At 41.3% G+C, this 11,290-nt stretch overlaps 1 long non-coding RNA gene across 1 annotated transcript; it reads left to right on the forward strand.

Annotated features, from left to right (window-relative positions):
• The first annotated feature begins 621 nt into the window (after positions 1 to 621).
• LOC129078862 (uncharacterized) lies at positions 622 to 4,557 on the forward strand. The gene is made up of 3 exons (XR_008529999.1): positions 622 to 709; positions 2,573 to 2,683; positions 4,476 to 4,557. It is a non-coding gene; the product is annotated as an uncharacterized LOC129078862 (long non-coding RNA).
• The last annotated feature ends 6,733 nt before the right edge of the window (positions 4,558 to 11,290 follow it).

Below are 11,290 nucleotides of genomic sequence, written 5' to 3' on the forward strand. Positions count from 1 at the left end.
AAGGGAAGCAGATGATGGCACCGCTGATGGCAGAGTGTGTTATTTAGAAAGGGTGGTTAAGGAGAGTCTCACTGAGAAGAGATATTAGAGCGGAGACCTGGATGACATGACTTCATAATTGCAAGCTTTGGATGATATTGAAAAAGCCTTAAAAAAACCACTTTACAGGCCATGCATGCGAAGGTTATGTCATGGAGATCACAAATATACGCCTACAATATGAACGAGAAGTTATTTCAAATGTTATGTCTATTTTAATACCAAGGGTACTTGTGACTTAAAGTGAAATTTCCTGAGACAGTATGAAACATGGACTCAAAAATATTCAACTGGGTTAGATGACACAAAAGGATGTATTCTTAAGATAGGGACACATAGACATAGAAGCTACATGTGAAGAGCCTAATAAAACATTTCTTGGCATGTGTTATGGATTGAATGTTCGTATCCTCCACAAATTCATATGTTGAAGTCCTAAACCCAGTGTGACGCTGTTAGGAGGTGGGGTCTTTGGGAATTTATTAGGTTATGAAAGAAGAGCCCTCATGATGGGATTAGTGCCCTTATAAGACGGGACATCAGAGAGCTTGTCCCTGTCTCAGCTCCCTTCTTTTTTAGGACGCAGCAAGAAGATGGACATCTGCAAATAAGGAAGTGGGCCCCCTGATCTGCTGGCACTTTGATCTCGAACTTCCCAGCCTCTAGAACAGTAAGAAATAAATGTTATTTAAGCCACCCAGTGTCTGCTAATTTGTGGTAGCGGCCTGAACTAAGACAGTATGTGGGAGTGAAAACAAGTCATGCCCCAAATTAATATATTTTTATATACTGTGATGTTTGATCTGTGCGAGAATGTAAATTTATAAATTATACATTAGATGTACACATTTTCCATAAAAACTAGATCCCTAAATTTTGTACATTAAAAAGAAATTTATATTTAAATTGGCCCAAACCTTTTTCTTTTGGATTTTTTCATGGGGAACTGAGGGATTACTTATTTGAGGGGTTGGCTTATATATAGATACAGTAAATATGCCTGGCCTATGGACAGATTATGTATGGATGCCTACTGCTGCCCTCTCAAACCTGCCACAAGAATTGAGCAAGACACAGGAGCTCGATGACTGTGGAATGCTGGCTGAAGCTTCTATCCTGAAAATAGATTCCTTAGGTTAACATGCACATTTAACTACCTGTCCCCATTTTTCAGCAGTCAAACTGCAAGTCTGAGAAGTGGCCAGAACATCCTTTGCTCTGGTGAATGTGAATGTCTGAAGCAGAGGGTAGGACAACATTAACTGTAGGAAGCCTTTGACCACTCTATTGTCCAGGCTGGGTAGATGGTGGATGACGTAAATGAAACTCAAGTCTTTATATACATTACTTCCTAATGATAGTCTGATTTAGGCAGGCAGCCTCCCCTAGAGTGGGGAGAAAACTAGGTATGTGATTGAGGGATGCCCAAAAGCCTCTGAGACCTAATACTTTGGACTACTAATACTAATACTAATACTAATACTAATACTAATACTAATACTAATATTAATACTGGGATCTTGGGGGAAGCAGAAATGTCTATGTGGAAGGCAGAATTTTAAGATGATCCCAATGACCTTGTATCACCTCCTCCCTGTGAGTGTGAGTGGAATTTGTGAATAAGAAGAGATGTAGCTCCTGCGAATGTTATGTTACATAATAAAAGGGATTTTGCAGATGTAATTAAGGTTCCAAATCAGTTGACTGGAAGAGGGAGATCATCCGAGTGAACCCGAATTAGTCATGGGAGCCCCTCCCATCTGGATCCAGAGGGCAGAGATTCAAAGCGTGAGAAGACCTGATGTGCCGTAACTGGCTTCACGGTGAATGGGGCCACATGACGAAGAAAATGGAAGGCCACTAGGAGCTGAGAATTATGTCCTACTGACAGCCAGAAAGGAAATGAGAACCTCAGTCTTCCAACCACAGGAATGGAATTCTGCCAACACCAAGATTGAGTTTGAAAGTAATTTTGCCCTTGAGCTTCCAGACAAGGACTCAGCCTGGCTGACATTTTAACTCAGACTTGAAGACCCTAAGCCTAGAACCTATTCACAGGTACTGAACTTCTGACCTGCAAAACTGAAAATTAAAAAGTGGGTATTGTTTTAAATTTGTTATGCAGCAATAGAAAATAAATATATTTTGCTAATACCACATTTTTTTCTAGAGATGCATGTTGCAGTTGTATCATTCTTTCCCTTTTCAGACAAGTCAGTCCATAAGTAATATTTAGATTAGGTCCTTATATTTTGTGGCTGGGGGAGCTGAGGGTTGTGGGGTGCCCTTTGATTTTTTTGTCCCTTTTCTTTGCAATAGTTATATACAGGGTGTGATATTGTTAAATGTTAGTGAGGTTTGTTTGTGTGTTTTCCATTTGGTTTGCATGCCATAGGGACTCCAGCACTCCTCACTATTACAACAAAAGGCAAGTATAGGCACTAAATAGCACATTTTGATACCACCCCTTTCTTATTACTCTTTTCTCAATGTCCTACTTTATCTCTAAACATCACCCTGCTCCTCATTTCAGCTCTGTTGCCCTGGATTTAAAGCCGTCCTTTTTCACCCAAGAAAGCACTCTGACCTGTGAGGACCACATTTCCACTGTCCAGAGCACGGTTGGTCCCCACCCTGCCCTGGCGTGAGTTCTGCTTTCTAACCCATTTACTACCACAGGGGATTCACAGCATTTGTCAGCCAATGTGTTTCCTGGGGGCCTCTCACCAGCCTCTTGAACCCACATATTCTCCAGCAGCAGTAATAGATCAGCAACACTTTGATTTTCTTCTTAATGACAGGTGGGTGAGAAAGACCCACAGGCCTGGCAGCATAAGTGCATTATCCAATGAGAGCACTTGCTCAGTGTGGGCCCCAAGCCCTGAGGCCCAGGGGATAAGCGACTGCTCAAGGTCATCCCAGAAACTCAGCCTCTGAATTCTATGGCCAGCCCCAGGTGGACAGGCAATCCATGTTAATTAATTATGATGACAGATCTGGGGTTTAACATCCCCAAACTGTGGATCCCAGTATAAGTGAGCTGCCAAATCTATGTATTGAGATCTATATATGTGATCCAGTTTATAGGGCCTTTAAGGACCTTTAAGGTTATTGAAAAGAATAGAATTTTAGTAATTGGTTGATTGAACAGTTACCTGGAATTATGGCTCAGTCTTGGGCTGTCACACTCAGACCTCACTCTTTCAGGAGAAATGAGAATGGGTTAGATGAACTGCTCCACTGTGTTGTTGGTGAGCTGGTTGTTTTCTCTTCCGTGGCTTTCATTCCAGGTTATTGTCCTTCACCTGCAAATTTCTTCATCAGATACATAGACAGATAGATAGATAGAAACATAGATAGATATTGTGATATGATAAGGAATGCATATTTGACCTCATCCCTGGCACAGAACTCTTAAAATTCCTGTAATTTACTGAGTGATGGGGTGAGAACAAGGTCTTTTAGGCTTTTTGTTGTTCATAATAAGCTTATTTTATCCATCCCTGAGTTTATGGTGATGAGATGATCTTGCTGGGCCCCTGGGTATCTTCAGGATGAGTGCTGACCACCAGAGGAACTAACCATGTCATTAGAGGGTTAAAACATTCAGCTCCACCTTTGACTTCCAGGGAGGGGTGAGGGACTGCAGATTGAGTTAATTGCCAATGGCCAATGATTTAATCAATGGTGCCTAAGTAATGGATCCTAAATGATGTGGTTCAGAGAACTTCCACGTTGGTAAAGGCATCAATGCCCCGGGAGGGCGATGCAACCCAAATACCACAGGGATGGCAATTTCCATGCTTGGGACCCTTCTGGACCTTGACCTTTGTAACCCTTCATTTGGCTGTTCATTTTTTTTCTTTTTTAAATAATATCCTTTATAATAAACCAGTAATAATAAGTGTTTCCCTGAGTTCTGTGGGCTATTGCAGCAAACTATCAAAGCTGAGGAGCAGGTTGTGGGAACCCTTCATTTGTAGCCCAGTTGGACAGAAGTTTGGGTAATCTGGGGAGCCACTTCCTATGATTGGCATCTGATGTGAGGGGCAGTGTTGTGAGACTGGGCCCTTAACCTTGGGGGTCTGTGCTCTCTCTGGGTAGTTAGTGTCAGAATTGAGTTGATGTCCACAGAGAATTGGAGAACTGCTTGCTGTGGGAAACCCACACATTTCCTGTCAGAAGTGCTATGAGTAGAAATAGATCAAACTGTATTAAGGAAAGAGTGAAGAAACAAAATGGAGTCACCATAGCCAAACTAAAAGATTACTTAAATCAGAATGGACTGAAAGTGAGTAATAGATTTATTCTATTTTACTTTAGCTAGCCTGAGAATTTTGAACTTTTGAACTTTCAGACTGTGCTTCAATGCTTGGAGATACATGTAACTATTTCTATCTATCTATCTATAGACATATATATCTTTATCTTTTAAGGAAAGAATGTTTATGTGTCCGGACCAGTGAACATCTGGAAGATCACCATCTCCAACCAATCTAGAAGTTAAAAATGTAGCACTGATTCTTTTCAAGAACATACTTTTTACCATGAAATCTCAGGGTTTTTTTTTCTGAAACACTCTGGGTATTTCCTGGTAGTGTTTCCTTAATTGATATTTGCTTGCTTAAGACACTTGAATAAAACTTTGCCATTTAATTCTAATGAAGCTTCCTGATTCACTTACATTGGGTTGATACACATGCACACATAAATTTGGAAACACATATTCATGTTGCATGTGCATATAATATACTGTTCAGGGGAAGTGATATCCACATATTCTCTACTTTGTCATGGAGTTACATCTATTTCATATGGTACAAATAATAATTAGAAGAATATGAGATTGGCTCTAGCAAGAAGGAGAACTCTTTTTGCTCATCTATCCCCCTATTAGTTGATCAGTGCTGTGCTCTGTTATGTGGCTTTACTTCAAGTTATGCATTGACTGGACTTGGCTCATGGCTGTGAGTTGGGTTCAGTTTTGCTTCATGGGTGTTCGTTATGGGGCCCAGGCAGAGGGGCAGCAGCAATCCGGTAGGGATGTCTTCTCGGGGCAATGGTAGAGGGACAAGGGAGCATGTGGAAACATGTTCTACCTCTTAAATCCAGGTTCAGAAGGGGTGCCCTATTATATCTGCCCACATTTTATTGGATAAAGGTAAGTCACATGACTAAAACCCCCAAGTGAAGAGGTGGGGAGGTATACCGCTGCCTTAGAAGAGGAAGTGAGGGAATAAATATTTTTGAACAGCATTCTAATCTACCCAGGAGGAAAGCTGAATATATGTGTGTGTATTTCTTTGTATCTATCTATCTATCTATCTATCTATCTATCTATCTATCTATCTATCTATCTATCTATCTTCATCATCCATCTGTCTTGCCTCTTCAAACACACACAGTCAGTGATATCTTTGAAGTACTTGGACATTTAAAAAATATGGACCAGCAAACAAACAATACTGAGTAGCGTCCACCTGTTTTAGCACTAGAGCTTGCTTTCTGTCAAGTTTTTCTGCACTCTATTCTGGCCTCTCCACATTAATTCAGTTTACTCTCTGTTAAAAAAACGAGACAGGAGAATGTTTAAAGCAATGTTCTCTATGAAATATTTAAACATGGCTAAAACTACCAGCAATGTGGAGTTGAATGTTTTATGTGATAACTGGTGCTCAAATCTTGGTTCCTTTCAGGTAGGAAGGAAAGAAAAGTGGTGGCAAACCTGTGCCCTGTGCTTATTACTCAGTCACCTACAGGAATTTTAGGTGGATTTTGTTCCTATGTATAAAGCCTAACACCCACACTGAGATATTGGGTTCTCTCAGAATGTTCCATGAGAGGAACGGAAGTTAGAAGTGCTGGTACCTGTGACTCTAATGAATGGATTGAGGGAATAATGGAACATGTAGGGGTGTATTATATAATATTTATTGAGAATCTACCACATGCTGCCATGCTGTTGGCTGTCATTTTACACAAGAAGGAATTGTGGCTCAGAGTGGTAAAGTAATTTATTTAAGATCTCGTGGTTAGAAAGAGGTGAGCCAAGGTTCAAGTTGCAAAAGTCCATGTCCCTAGAAATGCCACTAGATTTGTGTATTATTGTTTCTTTCCACACTTCAGTAACTGGAAGCTTACTGCTTATAAAGCAGGTTGCATAGACAGCCCACATTTGTAACAATAAACTTATACTGATAATTCCTCCTGTCTCTCATAGCTCTTTAAAATCTCCTCTTTAGTCTTTTATAAGCTAGTTCCTCCAATTCCTTCTCAGATGACAGATAATTTAGTTTAAAAAATTATTTTATTGTATTTTTTCCATTACCATTTAACTGCCTTATACTCCCTCCCTCCTGCTGTTTTAATTACCTTAGTTATCTTTTCTCAGGTGAACTCTAGCTTTTCTTAGGTGGCAAAGAACCAAAAGCCAGAAGAATTCTCAAAAAGGGTGACAAGACCACCTGCTTTATCTTGGTGCTACTAGGGCAGGCAATTTCCTGGTTGGGAAGCCAAGCACTTATTACACCCCTGAAAGAAGAGAATAGAAAAGGGAGGATAAACCAAGAGAGGATCAGAAGTGAACAGATTCCCCATACATATTCCCTCTTCCCTGATGAGTATGTGATGGGAGATCATAATGATTTAGTTCCTGGATATCTCAAGAATATAAAATGTGCCATTTGAACTTCTAAATAATCATGGTATGGATTAAATATAGGCCTCACTAGGTGTGATTTATGAATAAATATAAAAAATATAAAACTCCAAGATTAGTTAGCATGGCTGGTGACACTGGCTGTGAAAGAATTCACAGTGAGAGGGAAATACAGAGAGTAAAGTTTAATCACTTTCCAAGGGAGGAAAGGGGCTAGGAGTGGAGACATGCACCAGCCCTGAAAGGTTAGGGCTTTGAGCTTCTATTGAGTTATAAAGGGTGAGAGGGTTGTATTTGGGTAATAGGGACAGTTGTAGAGCATGATGTTTCTGTTGGTCTTGTGCAGGCTGTTTTGATGTTGTCTTTGGGTGCTGGGTCTGGGCCTTCTGGTCTGCCACATCCTGTTTTGTAAGTTCTTGGAGCCTCTGTGCCTTCATGGTGCTTACAGTAATTTTCTAGTGCTGAGGATAGAGGCTTATAAAACAAGAGTCAGTCATGCTATATGGAGTCAAGCTAGTTCTGGCAAAGAGGATCTGAAAAAGAGGCTTTTATCCTTTTACGAGACAATTGAAAAAGAAGAAAACGAGCATTCTTCAGGGAAATGCAGTAAGGAAATGGACATGCTCTCTCACAAACACACACATAAACCCTGTGGCTTGACAACAGCTATAAAACAATAGCTACCTTGTTTAGGGAAGAACCTTTCCAATTACTTTTGGTGTTTCAACCAAATCCACACTTTACCTTGGTGCTTTGACCAGTGTATCAACTTGAACATGTGACTGCGTTAAGCACAGACCTGTCTGTATTCACCACAACATCCAGCCTTAAAGTCATTTCTGTCCCAAATGCACCAGTCACAACTTGGAAAGAGATTTTGCAAAGCCTTATGTTATAGGTCAAATTGTGCCTACCATTCATATGTTGAAGTCCTAACCCCTAGTACCTGAGAACATGACCTTATTTTGAGAGAGGGCCTTTACAAAGCTATGAAGTTAAGTGAAGTCACTAGGTTCAGCCTTAATTCATTATGACTGATGTCCTTTTAAAAGGGGAAGTTTGGACATAAAGAAGACATACACAGAGGGAAGACACCGAAGGGACACAGGAAGAAGATAGCCATCTATAAGCTATGGAGAGAGACCTGGAAAAGATCCTTTCCTCACAGCCTCAGAAGGAACCAACCTTACCCACACCTTGATTTTAGAATTTTAGACTCCAGAAATGTGAGACAATACATTTCTGTTTTTTAAGCCACCCAGTTTATGGCGCTCTGTTACAGCAGCCCTAGGAAGTGAATACACCCATTCAGAAATACACAGGTGTATCAGATTAAGAGGGGGAGCAAGAGAGAAAGAAAGAGATGAGGTTGGGAGTTTAATTATCTCACAATTTGTGTGGGTGTGGTAGTGGCTCAGCTTTGGAGTGGAGCAGGGACAACCGATAAGGTGTCTTGCATGAGGTCACTGCACTGTGTGTTTGGTTTACTTCAAATACACAAAAATATCAACGATCAGTTCAAAATGAAAAACTCTTCTAAAATGAGATTATTTTCACTTTAAAATATTTTTTTTTTCAGTTGGAATATTGCAGTTCACAAATACAGGGGTAGAGATGCCAAAGGGGAAATGTTTCTTTGTGGTGAGAATTTGCATGTGTCTGGTCCTCCCCCGCCCCTTCCTGCATTCTTTCCAGAGACTGGGCCCTCTGAAAGCAGCTACTGCGAATTCCTTTGGGTGGAGATTTTTTGTTGGACTGTTTCATTCCACTTTCTATTAAGACGAACTGCCAGTATGTGTTATGTCCAGACAACCACCTTGTAGAAACCCAGAAAAAGCTGCAAAATAGAAACGAGGTAATCTCCTTGAAGTGGCTTGTCGGGCCTTCTAAGGTCAGTGGGGAGGAGCTGTACTGCTCAGCACCCCCGAGATCTGAGTAGGGTTGTGGCAGTGCCAGGGCGCCTGCCCCTGCCTGCCTCCTCCGCACACTTGGAAATCACAAAAAGCCTTTCTGTCCACCGCAGCCTGTGAGTTGGCTTTCATCATTGGTGCCAAAGACCCGCCACTCTTAGGTAATAAAGGACATGAAGATCAATCCTGCGGGAAGAGACTCCAGTTCCAGAATGTCCCTTTGTTCAGAAACAGCTGTGTGGAATTCAAGACTATCCAAGGATGTAAAGATCACAGGATCTCTTTCTTTCATTGTCTACTTGTTCGTCTGGGCACCACACTGTGCTTCTGCCATCAGCAGAGCTGCCCACCGCAGTGAAGGCCCGAGGCCTTAGGTTAAAGATTTATTCTTTTCTGTGGAGGCCCAAGCCAGTTGTTAACCCTCTCCTTACCTATCTTTCATTTAAAATTTTTTTTAGTATTTTTTTTGATATACATACAAAAGAATATATAAATCATATAAGGACAATTTAAAGAGCAATGCCTGTGTACCCATCTCTAACTTAAAGAAATAAATGTTTTCTTCTTTTAGGGATATTGTATTGATGCTAGTGGAATCTTCTTTCTCTTTGGGATACTGTCTTTTGACATGGCTGTGTTATCCAGTCAAGCTGAGGCTCAGAGGATATTAGGATATGCGAATAACTAACTTGGACATTGGATACATCCCCTACTGGTGAACGAAATGTTAGCAAGCAAAGGCACAGCATTGCTGAAAATCTCTTTGTTAACAATGTGAATGCATGTAGCTCAATTAAAAAAATTTTCTGTTTCAAAGTTGGTATGGTTATAGCTATGTAGATTAAAATTCATCCATCCATCCATTATCTATCCATCCACCCATTCATCCAATATTTAAGTTATTTGTAATTGTGTGTTTATATATTTATTGGGTGCCTACTATGTACTAGATGCTCAATAAATACACCCAGAAGGAGTGGGAGGAGGATGGGAAAAAAGGCCAGGAGCAGAGCCGTCTTCTAGCCAGTTTCTTTTCTCCAAATCAAAGATCCTTGAACGTGAGAAATTACGACCTTGACTTGGTGGGCAGATTATAGGTGTCATATTACAAGATCAGCTGTATCACTTCTAGGTTCTAACCAATTAGGGCTGATGTGTCTTCTGCGATTCCCAGCTCTGCAGCTCTCACTGCCCCCCACCCCCTCATTCCTCGATCTTGCATAACCTTGAAAAGGACCTTACCCCACAAGGTGCCTGGACATCTTCAGGTGCTCTCTCTGAGGGTGAAACAAATGCTGTAGATGTAGCTTCACTGTTGGCTGGACCTGGTCAGGGGATTGTATGAACACGTGTCGCTCCACGGAGTGACAATTCTGGGGAATGAGATAACCAGCAGATCTTCTGCCCTTGCAGAAGTGGGAGCTGAATTAGGTACCGTTTGGGGGGTTGGATATAATGAACTCAGTTTTCCCCAGTTTACTGGTCCCTCTTTGAGGGAAAAACGATGAGATCACATGTATTGATATGTGTGTTGGATGTCGGGCACTGAGCTTGGCTTGCCATAATTTCAGCACCACGCATTCCCCTGGGTAGCTATTCTTCCCATTTTACAGACGAGGAGACTGATGCTCTGAACAGTTAAGTGTTATGCCCAAGACTTCACAGCCCTGAGTGATGAGGTTGCCATTCATTCCTACTCTTTATTCAAAACACTGTTCAGTCTGTTCTTTAAGGGTTGACTACCCTTGACAGAACTGTTCCAGAATGTTCTGTGGCAAGTCATTCTGTTTAACACACATGCTTGCTGTACCCTGGAGTATCCATAATTCTCCACTGCTCAGGCACTGCACAGAAAGTAGGCCTAATTCAGGACAGCATGGCAGACTGGCCAAGTTTTCTATTTCCTTCTCATCCCTTACCTTCTTCTTCCTTCTTAACATTCCCTCCTCTTTGAGGTGTCTGGTGCCCTGGCACAGAGGGGATTCTGTGGACTTGGGATGGAACCCCAGTTCTGTAACCAACAGTAAGATTTCAGACAAGGCTTAGTTTTCTCGTCTGTAAAAATGGATCAGCGTAGTCTATCATGACTGAGAAGTAGAGATTCTAGCCGTAGAGACTGGCACACAAAGTAGAGACTTACCACATGGCATTTGCTTTTTATGACTTTGATCCCCTTCCTGCATTGCATCTTGTCTTGCCCCTCTTTCCCTACATCTGCCTTGTGTGCAAGGCTTCATCTTCCTGTCTACCCCTGAGCCTGCCGATCTTCCTAAGGCGTGTGTGACACAAGTAGAATGGGTAGCAGCTCCCTCTGGGAACAGAAATTTTCTAGAAATAATAACAGCCCCCAAAGTGAATCTCTACTGGTGACATTTAAGGCAAAATGACGGTCCAGTGAAGAGGACATTTTTAGGCAGATGATGTTTACTGATTCCTAAGATCTTGATGATGAGCCCTTTGATGCTAATCCAACACAGAATCCATCCTGCCTTTTGTACTTTACTCCACATGCGAGAATGCTGATGAAAACTAGAGAAACGTGTTACCAAGGAACAATTTTCAGCCTGAAGCCCTTTAGTCAGCTTTTATACTTTCTCTGTTATTGTATTTATAATATGGTGTGTGTGTATTGTGTTGTATGTATCTGTCATTTTCTTACCAGACAGCCCCAGGCATTAACAGA

This window comes from Pteronotus mesoamericanus, unplaced genomic scaffold, assembly GCF_021234165.1.
Source record: "Pteronotus mesoamericanus isolate MK-2021 breed Mesoamerican mustached bat unplaced genomic scaffold, CSHL_Meso_final contig_74, whole genome shotgun sequence".
NCBI lineage: Eukaryota > Metazoa > Chordata > Mammalia > Chiroptera > Mormoopidae > Pteronotus > Pteronotus mesoamericanus.